The 21,832-nt window shown below is 37.2% G+C and overlaps 1 pseudogene across 1 annotated transcript in view; it reads right to left on the reverse strand.

The window, feature by feature from the left end:
* Nucleotides 1–21,832, reverse strand: part of LOC144374619 (transport and Golgi organization protein 1 homolog) — a 135,900-nt pseudogene that overhangs the window by 45,909 nt on the left and 68,159 nt on the right. Inside the window, exon 8 of the transcript XR_013433974.1 lies at nucleotides 1,279–1,412. The product of XR_013433974.1 is annotated as a transport and Golgi organization protein 1 homolog (transcript). The remainder of the gene's footprint in view (nucleotides 1–1,278; nucleotides 1,413–21,832) is intronic.

Here is a 21,832-nt window from a genome sequence, read left to right on the forward strand (position 1 = left end):
CCAGAGGAGCAATGCAAACAAAGTGCCACCCAAACACTCATTCAGTTGGCAAAGATCCTTTCTGGTCAGGTGCTGAAAGCAGGGCTCCTCAGGAAGACAGGATGAGTGCTGCCACCCAGAATGGCAAGAGTCCTAGGGATGAACAGAGTTAACAGGCTATAATGTGAGAGGAGAAAATGCAAATCAAGCCCATTTATCCAAAAGCCCAAAGAAGGTGAGAAAGATGACTACTACATGAAAAATGCCACTTAGGTACATGGAAAAACAGTTCCAAGTTTAAAGGTTACCAATCCTATTTGGTATACTTGAAAGAAACAATAGATGGTTCTTTATATGGAGTACTGCAACTGGGACTCTGTCTAAATATAAAGTTTGTACCCAGAGGCACCATGTTTCAAGATCATTCCCTAAGAGTCAGAAATGGCAACAAAATGAAACTAGTTTTCCATAGGGATTACTCTTATTTTCTGTCTTATTTTCTGCTGTGTGGTGTTTTATTTAGGGTGAGAACTTTCAAGGATGCAACCCGGAATGTCTCTAAACTGGAACATTCCTACAGTCATCAAAGACCCTTGCTACTATTTTAAGTAAACAATCCACCTATCACATTTTTTTAAATGAAAAGGACAATACTCATAAGCCTCTCAATGAGGTCACTCCTAGTGAATCTCCCCATTTAATATATCAAAGCATGATATAAACAATGTCAAGTCTTTCATCAGAAGATCCATACAACTGGCTGGAAGTAGAACCCCTGGGGGAACCTTCAGGCATAGAATATAGGAAAAGCAGGAAATGGATGACCCAGAAGTTGCAAAAAAAAAGGGGGGGGGAAGCACACAATGAACATAATATTCTGCTTTTTTAGAGTAAAAACAGCACAAATGATTAGGTAAAATACACAAAAAAATCAACTTTAAATATGCATGCCTGAGTTACTATCTCAGACTTAATTTACAGGATTAACTCTAATGTCCATGAATCCTTCCCTTTTGAAGCAGCAAAGCTAAGAATTGTCAGGTTTTCACCATGACGACCTTCATGATGTGTAGAGCCTTCTGGAACTTGATGTGAGGGGTAGCAACCACAACCAGTAGAGTTCTGTTTCAGAAAGTCTCCTGACTTTCTATGCTGTGCCAGGCCTAAGGTGTGTTAGGAGCACAGGGCCTGGCAAAGAGGTCAGGTTAACTCTACAAAGACCCCAAGAAATCAGTCATTTAAATCTACACTGCTACCCATCAAAAGTAAGAATATAACACCTGTCAAACTTTTACTTACACTTCCGGCCCAAAGTTCTGGTGATACCTCTGCAAGTTTATAGTAGACAAATACAGGGTCACCTTTTTTAAAATTTACAAAACGACAATCTGGTCCTGTGAAATCTTCAACAGCTTCACCTCGATACATTAACACTGTATATGAACATTGAAAAAAGAAAAAACAAACATTAGGATTTGATTTTTCACAGTCCATATTGACTCATCAGGAAATATGAATCCCACTATGAACAAAAATCAAGTTTTTCCAGTACTCTCTGGAATCACTTTTAATTCACCTGCTCAAAGTATCTAAAATCCTTAGAGATTTTATTGCTATAAAATACAATATTCCCTGCAATTAGACGAGGGAAAAGGAAGCTTCTCTATTTTTCTCTGTGCTGAGAAATAAAAAGCAAAGTGGCTACCACCAACCATAGCTGGTTTCAGTGAAACTCTTGGTTCTTGCAGGCCTCAATTTTTTTCTGTTTCATAATCATAGAAAGCTTCATTTTGCAAATATGTAAATCCAAGTGTAGACATGGACAGGCTTAAGTATGGATTCATGCAGAGGTAATAGGGAAGAGGTTAGAATATCCAGGAACCCCCAAAGGGTTAATTAACTTGAACTAACTGCTAAAAGACATTACCTTTAAGTGGCTGCAAGTGCTACCATGCAGCCATAAACACTGTCAATTTCATTTGCAGCAGAGTTGCTGTCTCTGGGTTCAGGATCTGGGTAAATAACCAGGAAATATATTTTCTCTGAGCAAATATTGTTGACTATATCCAACATTAAGATTGTTTCAAAACATCCTCATTCGTATTTTTTTTAATAAACAAAATCAAAAATGGGTATCCTATCTGACAAGGAACAAGTTTAACCATGAGAAAATGTCAGGCAATACCTTCATGCTTAAAATGCAGGACTAGGATCACAATTGATCTAGAAACTGGTAGAAGCAACATTTTTCTTTTGGTTGACCAAATAGACAGTTTCTGATTTAAGATGAAATGGACAATAGATGTATGTAAAAAGCACAAAGAAATGGAAATAACACTTTTTCTAAAAGCCAATTAGCAGTAAAATACACAAGAATGTTTGTTTTATAAAAATATATGTCGGAGGAACAAACACAGATTTGGAGAGGGTAACTTGTTTTTTTGAAGCTAAAATAGGACTATTTTCAGAACTGTCAGCATCCTAATTCATATATAATTAAGAGGCCAAGTTGAAGGTGAGAGACACTTTAAGGTGGGGAATTCTCATCACAAGTGGAAATGGCAATGTTTCTCTTGTTCCCCCTTAGGTCATAGAGGATTTATAAATCAGTAATATATTAGGTGACAACATAATGCATACTATGGAGCACCTATTAAGTTTTTTTTTTTTTTTTTGGAGCACTTATTTGGAAGGCACACAAGGACACCTTACATACACACCTCACTACTTCCTACAACACAACACAGACCCACCTGTTGTTTTTGGTCACATCTGTTTGGACACAGGCCATTTCCCAAGTTATGTTACCCCACTGAACCTAACCAACACCATGTCTTAGTACTGACGAAGCATCAGTGATGAGATTGTCCAGGTATCCCACGTAGGATAGCGCTCAATAGCAAAGAATAGCAAAAATGAAAGAAAATATCATGGCAGCTGCTTTGCTTCTCTGAGTGTTTATTTATTCCAGCCTTAGGGTTACCTCTAGGAACTTCTTAACATATATTGGAGACATCTTTTTTCTTTATTGGAGTGGAACAAACAATTCAAATTACAAAATTTGGTTTTGGTAACACCAATTTAGGCATAAAGAGCTCAATGGTAAACTTCTTGGCCTTTTTAGCATGAATATTTTAAAATATGTACTGCTTACAATTTATGGACAACACGGTCATCAAGTTGCAAGGTTACTAGAAACCAAGCGGGAGTCCATAAGAAGTATTCTGGGCCAGTAAATATATAGAGGAAAGAGGTTCCAACAACACTAGTGACTGAGTCTAAAACTGAATTGGCTTATAAAAATCTTGGAGTATTTATTATTGTTATTGCAACAAACCTCTTCATCTGAATCTGAATGGCTACATCCTCCCCACTGCCCACCTCCAATCCAGGACTGGGAAGCAATTCTGTCCGATTCCTGCGCACAGAAGAGGCTGCAGTTCCCAGGTGGCTGGTGCAGATCCTTGGCCTCTTTCAAAAGCAAAAGATTATTGGCCCACCTGCTACCCTACCTCAAATATGAAGGGAGGCTTCTATGCACAGAAATGACAGGATTGAAGCAGAGTCGGGGCCAAGACCTCGGAACACACTGCGTGCCAGGACTCGGTGCTCTTCCCAAGCCTAAACTCTAGTCCCTGTTAAAAGGCAAAACCAGCCTTTTAACGACGCAAAAGGACGAAGGGGCCAGTGAGCCTTTCCCAAGGAGCCCCACCATCAACCTGCCACAGGAATTAGGGCCACCGAGCCCTGGAGAGCATCTGCCCTGATACTGCCCAGGTCCCTGTAGAGGGGGCAGAAAAGCGCTCTGCTACAGCATAGGCACATCCCCATCACCCACTGAGATCCTAGGCGAATCCTGGAAGGGAATAAACTGAGACCTGTCCCTGGGAAATCGTGTTTCCCAACCCCCGCCTCAGTCAGTAGAGAAAAATAAAACACTGGCAACAAGTGGGAGTCGAAGCCCCCCACAACCCTAGCGGGCTGGCTGGGGCGCCAGCAGAGCCAGAGGTGACACACGCAGGGTCCCAAGGCTCTGTCACTCCTGCTCCCCACCCGTCATCCTGCGACCCCCTCACCCAGCCCTCGGGGCTGGGCACCGGGAGATCGGAGCCCCATGCGGCCCCAAAGAGCCACAGTGGAGACCCTGGGCTGCCCGCCCGCCTGCGCACTCACTGCTGCATTTGTCGTCTGCACAGAGTTTGTGTTTCGACCAGCGCTGGCCGGTGTTCGGGTCCGGTTGGCCTGGCACTCGCCAGTTCGGCCGCAGCACGAACAGCCAGAAGAGCACCATGAACAGCCAGAAGACCAGCACCTGCGCCACAGCCATGTTGTGGTCACCTGGGTGAGCCGGTGGAGTAGGCTGCGGCGGGCGTCTGTGGGCGCGTAGGAGATGGGGCTCAAGGGGCGTGTGGGTAGCCAAGCGCAGAGGGGTGGCACCAGGGAAGGCTTAAGCCTTTCCCGGGTGACACTTCAGCAGGGATATCTGGGGGTCGATCCACAGACTCTACTGGAGAATGCACGGAGCTGGAGCTCCGTCCTTCTCTAGTCCAGACCTTCTCCTCGACTGAAGACCTTCTCCTCTAGTCGCTGCCTTGGCAACTAGGACTCTCCTTCTCGTCCAATCACCTGCCTTTGCTTCTGTGCCCTCACAAGCGACCCTCCACGTGATTCTAGTCATCACCCACCCATCCCCCCCCCGCCAACTGGTCCTTTCTGGCTTTCCTCAACGTCTCATTTCTGGTTCATCCTGAACTAGCCCACTCCACCATCACTCCCATCCCCCATTCCTGGTCTGGTACCTCCTTTTCTGAACTACCAAATCCCACCCCTGACTTGTCACAGCTAGTCTATGGTTCCAGGCTCCCTCCCCTTCAAACTCCTAGAGGTTCCTTGAAGCCCCACCCCAAGATCCCTCTGATTAGGAAAGGGGAAGGTGAATGGAACTGTGAGTGAGGGTGTAAACTGGAGACAGTGGCCTGCTTTTTTTTTAAAGCGGGGACAGGTGGGGGCAGAGAGATGGACATTAGTCTTCAGGCTAAGATCTTGAGATTCTTATCTTTATCCGTAAGGGAAGAAATTATTTAATTCAAAAGCATATTTTTAACTCTCATTTTGTGCTACCATTCATGCCAGACGCTGGACAAAGCCCTAGCATGGTGTGGGAGTGGATGAAAATCAAAAGACAAGATATCTGGTCCTGGTCCAAAAAAGTCCACAACTTAGTGGGAACCAACTGACAAAACCGATTGTCAGAGAAGAAAGCTAGTAGCTAACATTTCTTGAATGCTTTCTTTATGTCCAGTTGTTATTCTGAAGGTTTTATACATATCAATTCATTTAATCTTCATAACAATAGTACTTTACAGTAGTAGTAGGTCCTATTCCAATCCTTATTTTAGAGTAAATTGAGGCAGTCACACATCCAGTGAGTAATGGAGCTAAGTATCAAGCCCAAGGAGTAGACTCCTTTTCATCACAACCTATCAACTAACAAGCAATTGTACTTTCTGACAAGAGGAGCAAAATCTGATTTAAATCATAATATAGCTGAATTACTGATATGTACAGTTAAGGGGGGAAAGGCACAAGCTAGCCAGCCCAAGGAAGAGTGTCTGCAATGCTCCCATCCTGGGTGGAGCCATTCTCGTTTGTCTGTGACCAAGGGCTTGTTACTATAGTCTCTGCTAAGGTTATTCATCAACCTCCAACAATGAACCCATCAGTTCCAAATTAACTGAATCTTTAAAACTTAGATAAAAGAATGTAGTCCACCATGTTCATAATGTTAAATAAAGAAAACGATGGGAAAAAAAGGTGTGCACAAACATTTGTCTACAGGGGCCATGAGAGGTCCCCGTTGGTCCAGTGTACTTCTGCGCTTTCTGGAGAACCAGTGGATCATACAGAGAAACTGTCTGAGTCATTCTTCATTTCTTTTCTACCATGTATTTATTATGTTATAAAATGTATCTAGTAGGCATCTCTAACAACATGTTGAAAACTGAACTCATTTTTCTCTCAAAATCTGCTTTCAGTCTTCCCTATCTCAGAAATAAGAATGACAATTTAATTCCCATTATCCAGGTGCTCAAAGCCCAAAACTTACAAACCACCTTTGATCTCTTTTCTCTCACATTCCAACTCCAGTCCATTAGACAATATTATGTCTTTATTTTTATAATTTTATTGAGATATAGTTGACCTACAATAAATTGCACATTTAAGGTGTACGATTTTATAAGTTTTGACATGAATATACTCATGAGACTATCACCAAAATCAAAAAAGTATTTCATCCTTCTTTGTAATCCCTCCCCTCTCCTTTTCTGGGCTGACTCCAAACATCTCCTGTCATCATAGATTGTTTTGCATTTTCTAGAATTTGATATAAATTATAAAGCATTTTATTCATTTATTTTTCTGACATCCTTCTTTCCAAATAAGCATTTGAAACATGCCCAGAATCTGACCACTCCTCTGCATCTGCTAAGCCAATATACAGGCCAAACCCACATCATAAGTCACCTGAATGATTCCCATAGCCTTCTTCTGTCCTTGCTTCTGCCCTCATTTTCCCCAATATCTATTGTCCTGATGGCAACTAGAGTGATATTCTTAAATATAAATTTGATTGTGTCTCTCTGCTCAAAAACTTCCTATAGCTTCCCATTTCCAAATAAAAGGCAATGACTTTAGCCAGGCCTGGTTGTACTCATCTGTAATCCCAGCAGCTCAGGAGGATGTCAGGAGGATCCTGAGTTCAAAGCCAGCCTCAGAAATGTAGTGAGTCCCTAAGAAACTCAGTGAGACCCTATCTCTAAATAAAATATTTTAAAAAGGACTGTGGGTGTGGCTCAGTGTTTAAGTGCCCCTGGGGGTTCAATCTCTGGTATCAGGGAAAAAAAAGCCATGACTTGATTATGGATTGCCCTGCCTTATTATGGACTGTTCTTATTCAATGTGACTCCCCTCATCCTTTTCTCCCCATTTCCTAACATTCTTCTCTAGTCTGTTAGTTCCATTTAAATACACCAATCCCACCCCTGCTTCAGAGCATTTATACTTGCAACTTTGCCTCAACCTTAACTGCCCAAATCATCTAACTAGCTAACTAGTTATCACTTTATCATGTCTCTGTAACAGTGGCATTTCATGTGATAAAGACTTTTCCTGGCCATCCTACACAAAATAGAGCCTCTTGTCATGACTATCAAGCCCATTACCCTGCCTTTCTTTCTCTTCAGACTTGCCTTACTACTTTAGACTTCTCTTACCACTTGCCTTACATTTGTTTATCTATTTGAATGCTCTGACCCAACCTCAAACACAATTTCCAACAGGAGCAGGAAATTAGTTGTTTTGTTCACTACTGTTACATCAGTGACTAGGGAAATGCCTAGAATGTATGAGAGAGTTAACAAATGATTTGTTGGATAAACTCATGGTTCCAATAATATTATAAATATACTACACTATTAACCTAAACACATATATTAACTATTAAGCCCCCATATATAAATAGTACTGAGAGGAAATAAGCTATGAGAACAAGGCATTTAAGGTCCACCTCTCAGCAGGATGCATCCTCAACTCCAGGAATGTACCCCTGAATGTGTTTGTTGAATAAAAACATACTTGTGTGGAGAGTAGTTGTTTGGTTACATGATACTGGAATATTTAAGTAGATCTTTTAAAACTAGTTTTAATTTTTTCTTATTTTTCTTATTATAGAATATGGTATGTTGTAGATTTTTTCTTATTGTAGAATAGAAATTAATGATAATTCATTGGTGGAAAAATCAGAAGACCAAAATGATCTAATTGCATATTACCTTCTTGATATTTACTTTGACTCATAATCAGATATACTTTTATATGCATAGTCAGTGCTTCCAGTTACTGAAGAACTAGCTGCTTAGTTTGTAGAGTTTTCAATATTTTGATTTATCAGTATTATTTTTTAAACTTATTGCCTTAAAGACATATTAACTAGTCTGGTGGATAATGAGAAGAAAATTTCTCAACTGGCCACAATAAAGTAGTGGTGGTTCTTTCTACCAGGATACATACAATTAGTGGATGAATCAGCATTCACTTTTACTCATAGCATTTAAATATGTGGCATTGATGTTTAACATGTTTAATATAAGGTTATATTAAAAACCTTCAGAAAAGGAACAGGATAGAATGTGGTGGTGATTGTTGGCATGGAGATAAATAATCTCAAGTGAATTATTCTTTAATACCTCAAAGGGAATTCTTACGGGGTAAGGGTTGAGTAATTGTTAAAGGTAAATGTGACCAGTTTGGGTGGAGGGGACATAAAATTCTAAGATATGAAGGGTTCCTAATGTCAGAGTACAATCTAAATGAGACAAAAACATATCTGAAACAAATAATTGGCAGCATAATAACATATACCATTGGAAATTTGTGAAGGCACTTGCCTAGGAGCATTCAGTAGGCCTACCGCTGCTGTTACCAGGAAGAACCTCATCTATTGTAAATGATGTGCCAGAGAATAGTGTTAAACATTTATGGAAGACTAAATCTCTCCAAGAGGGGCAACAGATTTACCCTCGCATATGAAACATTGGAAAAAAAAGTGGACAAAATACAAACAACAGTTCTCAGATATTAGATAATAAGCAGCATAAGAGTGACTTCTAAGATAAAGTTAGGCATGAGAGATGAGTGCTAGGATTATCCCAATTTACTCCCTGGAAAGAATTTTTCAGGCCACAGCCAGAGAAGGAAAACTCAAATAGAAAATCTCCTGAGTTAAAGAGATGGATTTTAAAGTCTGAAGAGACTGACGCAGCTAGAAGTCCCAGAGCAGAATAAAGGAGAGAGTAGAGAACTGCAGAGGGAGGGAGACTGTGTACATGCACTAGCTCCCTAGACATCTATGGAGGGTTCCCCTGAAGTCTGTGGCTATGTAACAATGGGCTCACATGTAAGGCCAGAGAAAGAACCTTCAGAAAGGAACAGAATGGAAGGTGGTGGTGATTGTTGGCATGCAGATCAATTTTTGTAATCACCAGCTAGAATGGAAAATCTATAATAAAAGGGCATCAAGTAACATAGTCAGTAAAAGGGACAAAATAGCCCAAGATTGAAGGTAACTCCTGTCTAGAAGAATCTTAAAAAGATAAAAATGTTTCCAAGATAGTTCAGAAAAAAAGCTGTACACAGCTCAAGAATATTTAAAAGAATACAAAATGTTTCCAAGATAGTTCAGCAAAAAACTGTACACAGCTCAAGAATATTTAAAAGAATACAAAATATCCAGTACTGAACAAGGTAAATTCACAATGTTTGGAATCCAATAAAAATGTATGAGGTATGCAAAGAGCGAGGAAAATATAACCCATGTTGAAAAGAAAATTAATAAAAATGATCATTAATTACACTGTGACAGAGTTATTATACAAAGACATTAATACAGTTGTATACCATATGTTCAAGATGCTATGGAAAAGCATAAGCATGTAAAGGAGAAAAAGAAGATATAAAAATGTCTGAATTAGATAAAACAGATAAAATTAGATAAAATCAGATAAAACAATGGCTAAGGTGAAAATTACACTGAATGAGATTAACAGCAGATTCAACATTGAAGAAGTCAATATCAGCAAACTGAATATGCAGTGATAAAGACTCCAAAATCAAACACGGAGAAAGAGACTGAACTGAACAAAGCATCAGTATGCACAGCTTCAACCAGTCCAATATATATGTTATGGTAGTTCCTAAAAGAGGTGGGAAAAACACATTTGAAGAAATAATAAATAAAAATGTTCTATATCTGATGAACACTCAGATTCAAAAAGCTCAATGAATAAGAAAAATGATAAAGATGACACAAATTTACACTAAATGCTTAAAACCAGTGCTAAGAAAAAAATTGAAAAGCATCTACAGAAAACAGATACCATTATGTACAAAGGAGTGAAAGTAAAATGTCAAAATTCATTCAAGAACCATGCAAACCAGAACATCAACATTTTCAAGTTCTGAAAGAAAAAAAAACTGATATCCTAGAATTGCATTCCAAATGAAAATATTATCTCAAAATTATATAGTCTTTAATGCAAAAGAATTAAGTTAAGCCCTACCCCACATAAAAATTACCTCAAAATGGACCACAGACATAAATGTAAGAATTCAAAATGGACAACACATATATATGTAAGAACCAAAACTAAATGTAAGAAAGCATAGGTAAATCTTGGGGTAGACAATGACTTTGTATTTAAGACACCAAAGGCCCAAGCACCAAAAGAAAAAATAATAAAGTAATGAACTTCATCAAATTTAAAACTTTTAAAGGCTACCATCGAAGAAAGTGAAAATACAATCATAGAAGAAAACATTTACAATTCATGTAGTTAGAATATATATAACTACCTAGAATATACAAGCAATTCTTATTGTTCAATATGAAAAGACAAATGGCAAGAAATTAGAATAGACATTTCTCCAAAGAAAATATGCAAAACCAAATAAGCAAATGAAAGGATACCCAGCACCATTAGGGAAATGTACAACCTCAGTGAGATACTACTTCACATCTATCAAGATGGTTATAATCAAAAAGATAATAATAAGTTGGCAAGGATGTGGATCAATGGGAGCCCTCACACACTACTGGTAGGAATAGACTACAGACCTAAATGTAGCAGCTAAACCTATACAACTTCTGGAAGAAAATATAAAAAGCTGCTTGGCAGAGGCTTTTAAAACTAACTAGCTCTCTCTGCCTCACGCTCTCTTTTTTCCTCTCCTCAAAAACTTTGTCTCATGCTGGGTGTGGTGGTGCATACCTGTAATACCAGTGGCTCAAAAGGCTGAGGCAGGGGGATTGCAAGTTCAAAGCCAGCCTCAGCAAAAGTGAGGCACTAAGCAACTCAGTGAGACCCTGTCTCTAAATAAAATACTAAATAGGACTGGGGATGTGGCTCAGTGGTGGTATGACCCTGAGTTCCATCCCCAGTACCAAAAACAACAACAACAACAAACTTTGTCTATTGTATGTTCATTGTTATGGAAATGGAAAGGTAAGCTGACAGACTAGGAAAAAGTACTGGCAAAACATATCTCTCTCAAGAGAATGATATCTAGGATATACAAATGATTCTTACAACTTATTAATAAGAAAAATCACCCAATTTGAAAAGATGGGCAGAAGACTTTTTTTTCTTCACCAAAGTAGACACAAATATGGTGAATGTGCACATGAAAGGATATCCAACATAAGTTGAAATGTAAAACAAAACTGCAATGTTATTACACATACAGTAGGATGGACAAAATTTAAGACTCATCATAACAAATGTTGACAAAGATGAAGACTATGGTATCTCTCTTAGAACTGCAGACTATAACATGTAGTATAAACAATGGCACAAACTGTTAGAAAACTGTTTGGCAGTTGCTTTACAAATTAAATCAAATCTGTCGAGATATTTACTCCAGAGAAATAAAAGCATACATCCACACTGAGACTTGTGCACAACTATTCATGGTGGTTTTATTTGTAATAGTCAAAAAATCCCCAATGTTGGACTGTGGGAACATGTCTGTCTTACATGCCTCAGAACCCTTATACTCATATTAACCATATAGTAGACATTTGATTAATATTACATGAATGTAGAGATTGATTTTTTTTTACTGTTAATAGAGCTTCTCTTTTATTAAATATAACAGACAAAAGAAAATCACGTATAGCACAATGAATTATCACAAAGTAACATATCCAGTGAACCCTAACCCAGGTCAAGAAATTGGACATCAAATGCACTTTCATGAGCCCTTTCTCATTGCTCCCCTAATTATTCCCTCCGCTCCCCCAGAGTTAGGCACTATTTTAACTTCTAATAACAAGGATTAGTTTTGCCTGTTTTGTTACTTTATACAGTGTAATCATACACATGTGTTCTTTGGTATGTGGCTTTTTTAGCTCCATATGTATTTTTATAAGATTTATCCAAGTTGTTGAATGTGAATGTACTTCTTATTTTCATTGCTTAATAATTTTCGACTGTATAAATATAACCTGGTTTACTTAAAAAAAAATCCCCAATGTATATCAATAGGAAAATAGATAATAAATTTTGGAAACATACTTAGCAAGAATAAAGAACTATTGATAATAGCAAAAACAGGGAGATTCTGAATAAATAAACTAGACAAAAAGTTATATGTATTGAAAATTCTTTTTTTTTGTACTCCCTAGTACAAATATCCAGGGGTGCTCTACTGCTGAGCCACATCCCCAGTCCTTTTTATTTTATTTATTCATTTATTATTAATTTTTTTTGCTATCAGAGATGAAACTCTTGGGAACTAAACCACTGAGCCACATCCCCAGCCCTCTTTTGTATTTTATTTAGAGATAGGTCCCAATGAGTTACTCAGGGCCTCGTTAAGTTGCTAAGGTTGGCTTTGAAATCCCAATTCTCCTGTTTCACCATTCTGAGCCACTGGGATTACAGATGTGTGCCACCATGCCCAGTTTAGTTTTTATTTTGAAACAGAGTCTGGCTCAGTTCCCCAAGTTTACCTCAAACTTGCGATCCTCCAGCCTCAGCCTCCTGAATATCTGGGATTACAGACTCTGCCACCACCTTCCAGCAGATTCAGTTATATTTAAAGGTAGAAAGTTATAAACCAGGTGAATCCTAGTAAAGGTCTTAGTAAAAAAACTAAAATAATAGCACTATGCTTGGTCACAATATGGTAAGTCAGAAAATGACAAGAAATATCCATTTTCTGTGAGGTTGACCAGAACAGTATCATTTCTCAATGGATTTCAAAGGGTCTCCTTCTTTCTTTCCCCCCCGCCCGCTCACCTTTCCTTCCCTCCTTCCTTCCCTCCCTCCCTCCCTCCCTTCATTCCTTCCTGAGTTTTGGCGTGTGTGTGTATGTGTGTGTGTGTGTACATCATCTTCTGTGCCAATGTAAGAGATTTAGGCAATGGATCAACCTTTACACCTGTGCCGAAGGACCCCAATCTTGGATCTATCTCCAAGGGTGGAGATGACTCTAGATCCTCATTATAATCTCGAGAATGGGAACTCCTAAATTATAAACAGGTCTTTCTTGGTAACACCAGTTTCCTCCTTGGTAAAAGTTAGTGTAGTGGGAGGGTGGCAAGGGCCCTACCCTGCCACAAAATAAATTCTAAATTGTATTTTGGTACAAATTGTAAACACTAAAGAGTTAAAAGTAAGAGATGAGTCTTGGGATTTGAGCTAGACCTGGATAAGTACATAGGATTCAGATTCTAAAAAGAGAATAAAAGGCAAGTGAATTAAACGGCATAAAAGACTCAGCAGAAAGAAGTATGTTTAAAGGACAGTAAGGACACCTCATTTTGCTAAGAGGAAAGGATTCTATAAAGGATGATATATTTGTGTGCTTAGGTCAGAATAAGAAATTCCTTGAAAATCAAGCATAAGGATTTAGACTTAATAGAATAAAAATGCATAAAATATTAGACTTTAAGTAAAGGGATCATATAACTTAAGTGGAATTTAAACAAGTATCTTGTCCTTAAATCCAGGGAAGATGGAGGTTTAGGCTGGGCATGATGAGTAGGGCTGAGGCACTCCCCACAATTAAAAAGTCATGTCGAAGTGTACTGTACTAATGGAAGTGAGTCATATACAAGGCAAGGTCTTCTGCCAGCACCTACTGTTTGTCTAGCCCTGACAAATATTATTCCACTTTCAACTGTACAAAGAAAGAAACTCAAACATCTGAAATTGCCACTAATATATGGCATGTATATGAGTTCCTGTTTCTGGTTCTGCCTAATTTACCTTGGCATTCTTTTCACGGAGGTCAAATATTTGGTGTGTTGAAATAAATGCAGAACAGACATTGGGGACTTGTGGCCTGCACATCTCAATTTCCACAGTGCACTATTGGGCTTTATCCATTTAGTTTTCAGAAATATAAATTACTTCCTTACCAGAACAACAGCAGAAGTAAGGAATACAGCCAAAAGGATTGTAGTCAGAAGTCTAATTGTGTGACTATAGGCAAATCATTAACTTTTCTGAGTCTCAGATATTTCATCTATACAAATATGGGTCAAAGTTAAAATTTTATAATTCATTTTAAAGAAGAAATAGAGATAATATATGAAAGATTGCCCATTTATGTGGTTTGAATAATTAAACAGCAAAATCCTGGCGGTTACAGCCAATATAGACAATTGACAAAGCAACAAAAGTCTTGGCAATAAATGCTTTCATTACTAAGGAGACATTTTTAGATAGTTCCTACTATGGAAACTGTTCTCTTCTCACTGAAACAAAGTAAGGCTGATAACATCCTCCCAAAGTGTGCTTGGAAGATCACAAGCACCTCTGGGAGGAGACAGAGAGAGTGGAGGAGAAAATATGTTCTTCGGGATAACATATAGTCTACCAGAGCATACACTGAAGCAAAGCAAACCCTCCTGAATCTTCAGCATTTTAACTGATGCATGCAGTATAAAATTAGAAACAGGACCATAAACACTATTATGAAGACTATACTCAGTGGGGGACGCTGAACAAACATATATGGGAAAGTAAGTTCTCTGTGATTAGTATGAAAGCTCAGTCTTACCCAAATCCACATGAAATTTGAAACGGTTTGGAATACATAAGAAGATCAGTGAATGACATCAAACCCAAATGATGAAATAGAGAATCTGAACATGATCTTTCTCTTATTTCTCACTGATCCCTTAGAACCACCAATAGAAATATAATATTAACTCTACATGTAAATTAAATTTTCTAGAAGTCATATTTTAAAAAATAAGACAGATGAGCTTCATTTAATAACACATTTTACATAATTCAATATATTCAAAATGTCATCCTTTTAACTTGTAATCAAAATAAAAATATAACTGTTATTTTACATTCTTCATAATAAGTCTTTGATATCTGACTTATGGCACATCTCAGTTCAAACTGGGCACATTTAAAGACAGTCGCAGCATAAGAAAGTAGGAATTGTAAATTAACACTAGGCCATATCATATACTTGCACTTATTTTAAAGAAAAGCCAAGTTTAATAGTATGTTTTAGGTTTTAAAATATTTTTGGCCAACCTCTCTTGGTACTTACGCAGAAGTGAGAAAAGATGATTGAAGGTATCTCAACATCCCTCCTTTTTTTTCACTCAGAGGTTAAGATTTCTGTTGCAATAGCTAGGGATTGCATTGTCATTTTAGATGAATCTCAAGTCTATAATCAAAAAGTGTAAGTCATCATTAGGTTCCTACATTTGTCATTCTTTTATTATTTTTCATTGTTATCTTAAATATATTTACTTCTTGACAAACATAAAGAAATAAAGAATTATATTTAAATGGATAATAAAAAAAATTTGACTGCATAAAATCCCTTTTCGTTTTAGGTAGACCTACTGGTACAAACAAGTCACCTGGGTGGTCTATTTTTCTTTGGTAACAGGGATTGAACTCAAGGGCTCTAGACCACTGAGTCACATCTCCAGCCCTATTTTTGTATTTTATTTAGAGATAAGGTCTCACTGAATTGTTTAGGGCCTTACTTTTGCTGAAGCTGGCTTTGAACTCATGATCCTCCTGCCTCAGCCTCCAGAGCCACTGGGATTACAGGCATGCAGCACTGCACCCGGCACCTGCTCTGTTCTCTTACTTAACTGCAACTGTGTTTTCCTTGGTAGATTACTTCTTTGCACCAGGGTTTCTTGATAGAACTCTATTGGTACTTTGGTTTGGACTGTTCCTACTAGCTGAAGGTTATATACTATCTATGGGCCTGGCCAAAAAATGTTAGTAGTTTCCTCAGTGATGGTGAAACAACAACAAAATGCCCCCAGGCATTTCTAAACTTCTCTTGATAAGACTAGTATTACTCTCCCAGTTTGAGAGTCACTTGCAGAGTTAGTTAAATTCTGATCAATTAACAAAGCACCTTTAGTTGTAAGTATCCTATATTTTGTAGTTTGCAAGTATTCTGTATTTTGTAATTTCTCTTATCAGCTAAAAAGAAAGGATTATAAAATCAACATTTAAGGCCGGGCTTCATGATGCACACTGTAATCCCAGTGGCTCTGGAGGCTGAGGCAGGAGGATATTGAGTTCAAAGTCACCCTCAGCAATTTAGCAAGGCCTTAAGTAATTTATGGATTTCCTACGTCAAAATAAAAAAAATATATAAAAAAAGAGCTGGTGATGTGGATCAGTGGTTAAGCACCTAGATTCAATCCCCTGTGCCCATCCTCCACAAATCAACATTTTAAAAACCAGAATCACTAAAACATCAAAGAAACTCAAGGTCCTTGTAAACACAACTGACTTTGCTTCAAAGGATTTTTGCTTTTTGTTTTCCACTTCAAGTTAACACTACCTTTAAAAAATAAAATCACATTTTTTAATTTATTTTTTCTGACCTCTAAGAGGGATCTTACATTTTTCTACTTCCCTTTCCAAGACTATTCCCTCTTTTGCACTGTGTAATCTTGAATTTAAATCTGAATTAGTTGCATTGATTTTCCCTTGTGTTAATAGTCAAATTATGATACAATTTGAATTATTGAAATGCATATGGAGGGGTTTCTTTTCTTATTTTTAATGAAAACTCATATCTTTAAAATTAGCACCTAGGGGACTATAGGTGGAGACTTAATATGTAGAGTCATCAGCATGATAATTGTAATTAAATAAACACAAATCAGTTCATGATAACTGATTTCATTACTATTATAATCAGCTTTCTCCTCTATAAAACAGCACAATTAGTCCTAAATTGACATTCACTAATTGTATATTAGAGTTTCAAGGAAAACAATGAAGAGTTAGTGACTATCATAATGATTGAGATGTGTTTTGACATCAGTAATTATTATTATTTTTAAGATGGGGGTCTTGCTATTTTGCCTGATCTCCAACTCCTGGACTCAAGCAATCCTCCTGGCTTGGCCTTCTGAGTAGTTAGGACTATAAGTCACCATACCAGCCCAGTAATTATTGTTTAGTAGATCTCTTTTTGGACACTAAAATCACTACTAATATGATTGTATATGTTTGAAATTGGTTTTATGAGCAACATACAGATTTGATGCAACTCCCATCAAAATACTCACGAATTGGTGTGAATATACTTTGTATACAAAGAGAAATATAAAAAATTGTGCTCTATATATGTAATATAAATTGTAATGCATTCTGTTGTCATATATAAATTTAAAATAATAATAATAATAATAAATGTCATTTTTCCAGACCTAGAAAAAACAGTCCTGAAATCCATTTGGAAGAATAAAATATTCAGAATAGCCAAAACAATTCTAATTCAATAAGCAAGCTGGAGGCATCATCACAATACCTGACTTCAAATTATACTACAAAGCTATTGAAATAACCACTGCATGGCTCTGTCATAAAACCAGATACATAGACCAATGGGAAAGAAGAGAAGACACAGAAAAAAATCCAACACAGTTAACAGTCATCTGATTCTTGACAAAGATGCCAAAAATATATTGGGAGAAAAGACAGGCTTTAAACAAATGGTGCCAGGAAAATTGGTTATCTATATGTAGACAAATAAGACTAGACCCTGTACAAACTTGAAAGAGATCAAAAGCCCAGGAATTAGACCAGAAACTATGCAAATCCTTGGAAGAAAATATAGGTTTGAGACTCCAGCATATAGGTACAGGCAATGACTTTCTTATTAGAACTCCTAAAGCTCAGAAAATAATGACAAAAGTTAATAAACAGAATGGCATCAAATTAAAAAGCTTCTGCACAGCAAAGGAAACAATTAGTAACATGAAGAAAGAACCTACGGAATGGGAGAAAATATATTTGCTAACTACTCTTTTTTTTAAAAAAAGAGAGAGAGACAATTTTTTAATATTTATTTTTTAGTTTTCGGCGGACACAACATCTTTGTTTGTATGTGGTGCTGAGGGTTGAACCTGCACTGCATGCATGCCAGGCGAGCGTGCTACCACTTGAGCCACATGCCCAGCCCTGCTAACTACTCTTTGACACAGGATTAATATCCAGACTATATAAGAAACTTTAAAAAAATTAATACCAAAACCTCAAATAACCTAGCTTAATTGGGCAAATGAATTAAACAGATTCTTCTCAAAAGAAGAAATAAGAATGGACAACAAATCTATGAAAATGTTCAACATCATTAGGAATTAGGGAAATGCAAATCAAAACTACAGTGAGCTTTCATCTCACTCTAGTCAGAATAGCAGCCACCAAGAATATGAATAATATGGGGCTGGGGTTGTGGCTCAACAGCAGATTGCTGGGGCTGGGGATGTGGCTCAGGTGGTAGCGCGCCCGTCTGGCATGCGGGCGGCCCAGGTTCGACGATCCTCAGCACCACATACAAACAAAGATGTTGTGTCTGCCGAAAACTAAGAAATAAAAAAAAATGTTAAAATTCTCTCTCTCTCTCTCTCTCTCTCTCTCCCCCCCCCGCCCTTTAAAAAAAAAAAAAAACAGCGGATTGCTTGTCTAGCACGTTGGAGGCCCTGGGTTTGATCCTCAGCACCACATTAAAAATAAATACATAAAAATAAAGGTATTGTGTCCAACTACTTAAAAAAAAGAATATGAACAATAATAAATGCTAGAGAAAATGTGGAGAAGAAGGGACACTTTTTTCTCTGTTGATAGGATTGTAAATGAATATAACCACTATTGAAATCAGTATGGAGGTTCCTCAAAAGACTAGGCAGGAAACCACCATATAACCCAGCTATACAACTAATCAATGTTTATCCTAAAGAATTAAAGTCATAATACTAGAGTAGTACATGCATACCCATGTTTATAGCAGCACAATTCACAGTTGCCAAACTAGGTGCTTATCAAGGATGAATAAATAAAGAAAATGTGGCATATACACACAATGGAGCTTTATTCAGCCATAAAGATGAATTATGTCATTTGCTGGAAAACGGATGAAACTTGAGAACATTCTGTTACACAAAATAAGCTAAGCTCATAAGATCAAGGGAGCATATGTTTTCTCTCGGATGTGGAAGCAAGAGAGGAAAAAGGAAAAGAAAGTGAAAATCAAAAGGAGATCAGTAGAGTGTAGGAAAGGGACCAGGAGATGGAGGAGTGAAGGGAAAATACTAGGGAATGATATAGGCCAAACTGGAGTGTTATATTGTGCATGTGGAAATATGTAACAACAAATACTGCCATGATTTACAACTATAATGTATCAACAAAAAAATGGAGAAAATAAAAGAAAGCAAACAAAAGAACAGAATTGCTTTCATGTATGCATGTATGTATGTATGTATACAGCCTAGCCAAACATCTATTGTGAGCATAAACATTAATACTCTGGAACAGTGATGATCCTGACACTGTTTTTTTTTTTTTTTTAATTGTTCTCTTTATTCCTTTTTTCCCTCCCTCCCTCCCTTCTTTCCTTCCTTCTTTCATTCTTTCCCCTCTCTCTCTCTCTCCCTCCCTCTCTCTCCTCTCTCTTCTCTCCCCTCCCTCCCCCCCTCTCTCTCTTATTTCCCAGGCTGGCCTAAACTCCTAGGCTCAAGTAATCTTCCTGCCTCAGCTTTCTGAGTAGTTGTGACTGTTGGAGCACACCACGATGTCCAACAATAACACTTACTTTTGTAAACAAAGTTTTATTAGAACACAGAAACTTATTTACCCACAGTCTAGGCTGTTTTGTGCTACACTGGCACTTGAGTGGCAATGAAGACTTGCCTACAAAGTCTAATATATTTATTATCAGTCTCTTTTCAAGAAAAGTTTGTTGATCCCTGATTAGATTATAGATTAAAGTCAGAAGAATAAATACATAAACATTTCTTTTCTTACGACTAAAATTGGCTGTATGAAATGAGATAAATGATCTATTAAATGCCAAGATAAAAGTCTCTTCCCTATAGAAAGTGTGTATTCAGGACTAGAAATCTTGGCACTGTGTCATGTCAAATGTAGGAAAAAACCTGGCAGTTCATTTTGATGAGACTTAAGAAATTACTTTTCCAGGGCATTTTGAGGTTTATCTAAACTTTGTAGATAATACAGGGAAGAACATTTTAATCTGCAAATAGATTATGTTCATTATTAGTTTGTAATCATTTCACAACTATCATATAATATTAAAGCATCATAAGAGACTGCCTATCATAATAGAAACTTTTATGACTCTAGCCATTAACATGTATTTTTCTAGTTATTGTAGACTCATACTTTTAAGCTAGTGCTATTGGTAAAATATATGATTATATAAGTCTGATTGCCTTACTAATTTTGACCAGTTTATTTTTCAGATATCCATTTTGGGGTTTACTCTTTCAATTAATTTTTCGTTCCATGGACAATGAAATTGTTGTTGAGTATATAAGATGTTGCAGTTTCTATGTAAGTTGACCTAAGTGTCTACCACTATTGATTGGCAAAGATATAAGTAAGTTAGTATTTTTACTTGAAACTGTTATAGATCTAATGTACTTGATTTGTTTTCCTGACACAAAAGAGTATAAAACTAGAAAAACTAAACATTTTCAGGTATTAATTTCAGACATGACTGTAGGCCTGCTGCACAAAACACAATTAGGGAGATGAAGCTCAAGTAAGATGGTGGTCATACTGAGTTAAGGAGAAAATTATCAAAGTGCAAGATTATCATAGTGGTTGGAATTTTGTGGACAAGAATGTCTGAGCTATTTATGGTGGGTGCAATGTAATTATGTGTGTGTTAGAGAGAGAATACTAAAAGCCTGGAGGAAATTCATTTTTTATATGAATGTACCAGATGAGACTCTTTAAGGCTTAGCAGAGTTTGACTACTATAAAGGAGACTGAAGATGATGCTAAATGGCAATGTTGGAAGAAATGGTTTCCAGCAGAGTCAGGTTGCAGCAGCTTCATTAATATATCAGGTACTTAATTAAGAGTTCAGGAATAAACCTTAGCAAAAAGAACCACACACAAAAGAGTAAAGGAAAAATGGTAGACCTAAATTTGAAATCAAAATTGATTCATGCTGAAAATGTATGTGGCAGCCAGAAAGAAAAAAGGAAAAGAAAGGTGTGTGTGTGTGAAAGGAATCTGACGACAATCAAAGGGAGATCAGTAGAATAGAGGAAAGGGATCAGGGGAGAGAGGAAAGCAGGCAAAAGAGAAATACTCGAGAATGATATTGGCTAAGTTTTATCACTATATTGTACATATGTATGAAAACATAACAACAAATCCCACCATTATGTACAAGTATAATGCACCATGAAATATGGAAATAAAGAAAAATACCAAACCTAGTAAGGTGAGGTGGAATATGCTTATAATCCCAGTGACTCAGGTAGATGAAGCAAGAGGATCACGAGCTCAAAGCCAGCCTTAGTAAATCGAGGTGCTAAAGCAGCTCAGCAAGACCTTGTCTCTCAATAAAATACAAAACAGGTCTGGGGATGTGGTTCAGTAATTGAGTACCCTGAGTTCAATCTCTGGTACCAAATAATAATAATAATAATAATAATAATAATAATAATAATAATAATAATAATAATACCAAATCTAATATGATCAAAACAATTCACCAGTAATTAGCCTGCATGAGACATAAAACAGAATATCCTTTATAGGAAGACAATATAATCCAGACTTCCTATGATGTATCATCTATAAATGACCAGAATATAATTTAAATTTTTTTTTTTTGGTACCAGGGATTGAACCCAGGGGTGCTTAACCATTGAGCCACAACCTCAGCCCTTTTTTGCATTTTATTTAGATATAGGCTCTCATTGAGTTGCTAAGTGCATCCCTTAGTTGCTGAGGCTAGC

Source organism: Ictidomys tridecemlineatus, unplaced genomic scaffold (genome assembly GCF_052094955.1).
Source record: "Ictidomys tridecemlineatus isolate mIctTri1 unplaced genomic scaffold, mIctTri1.hap1 Scaffold_78, whole genome shotgun sequence".
In the NCBI taxonomy this organism is placed as follows: Eukaryota; Metazoa; Chordata; class Mammalia; order Rodentia; family Sciuridae; genus Ictidomys; species Ictidomys tridecemlineatus.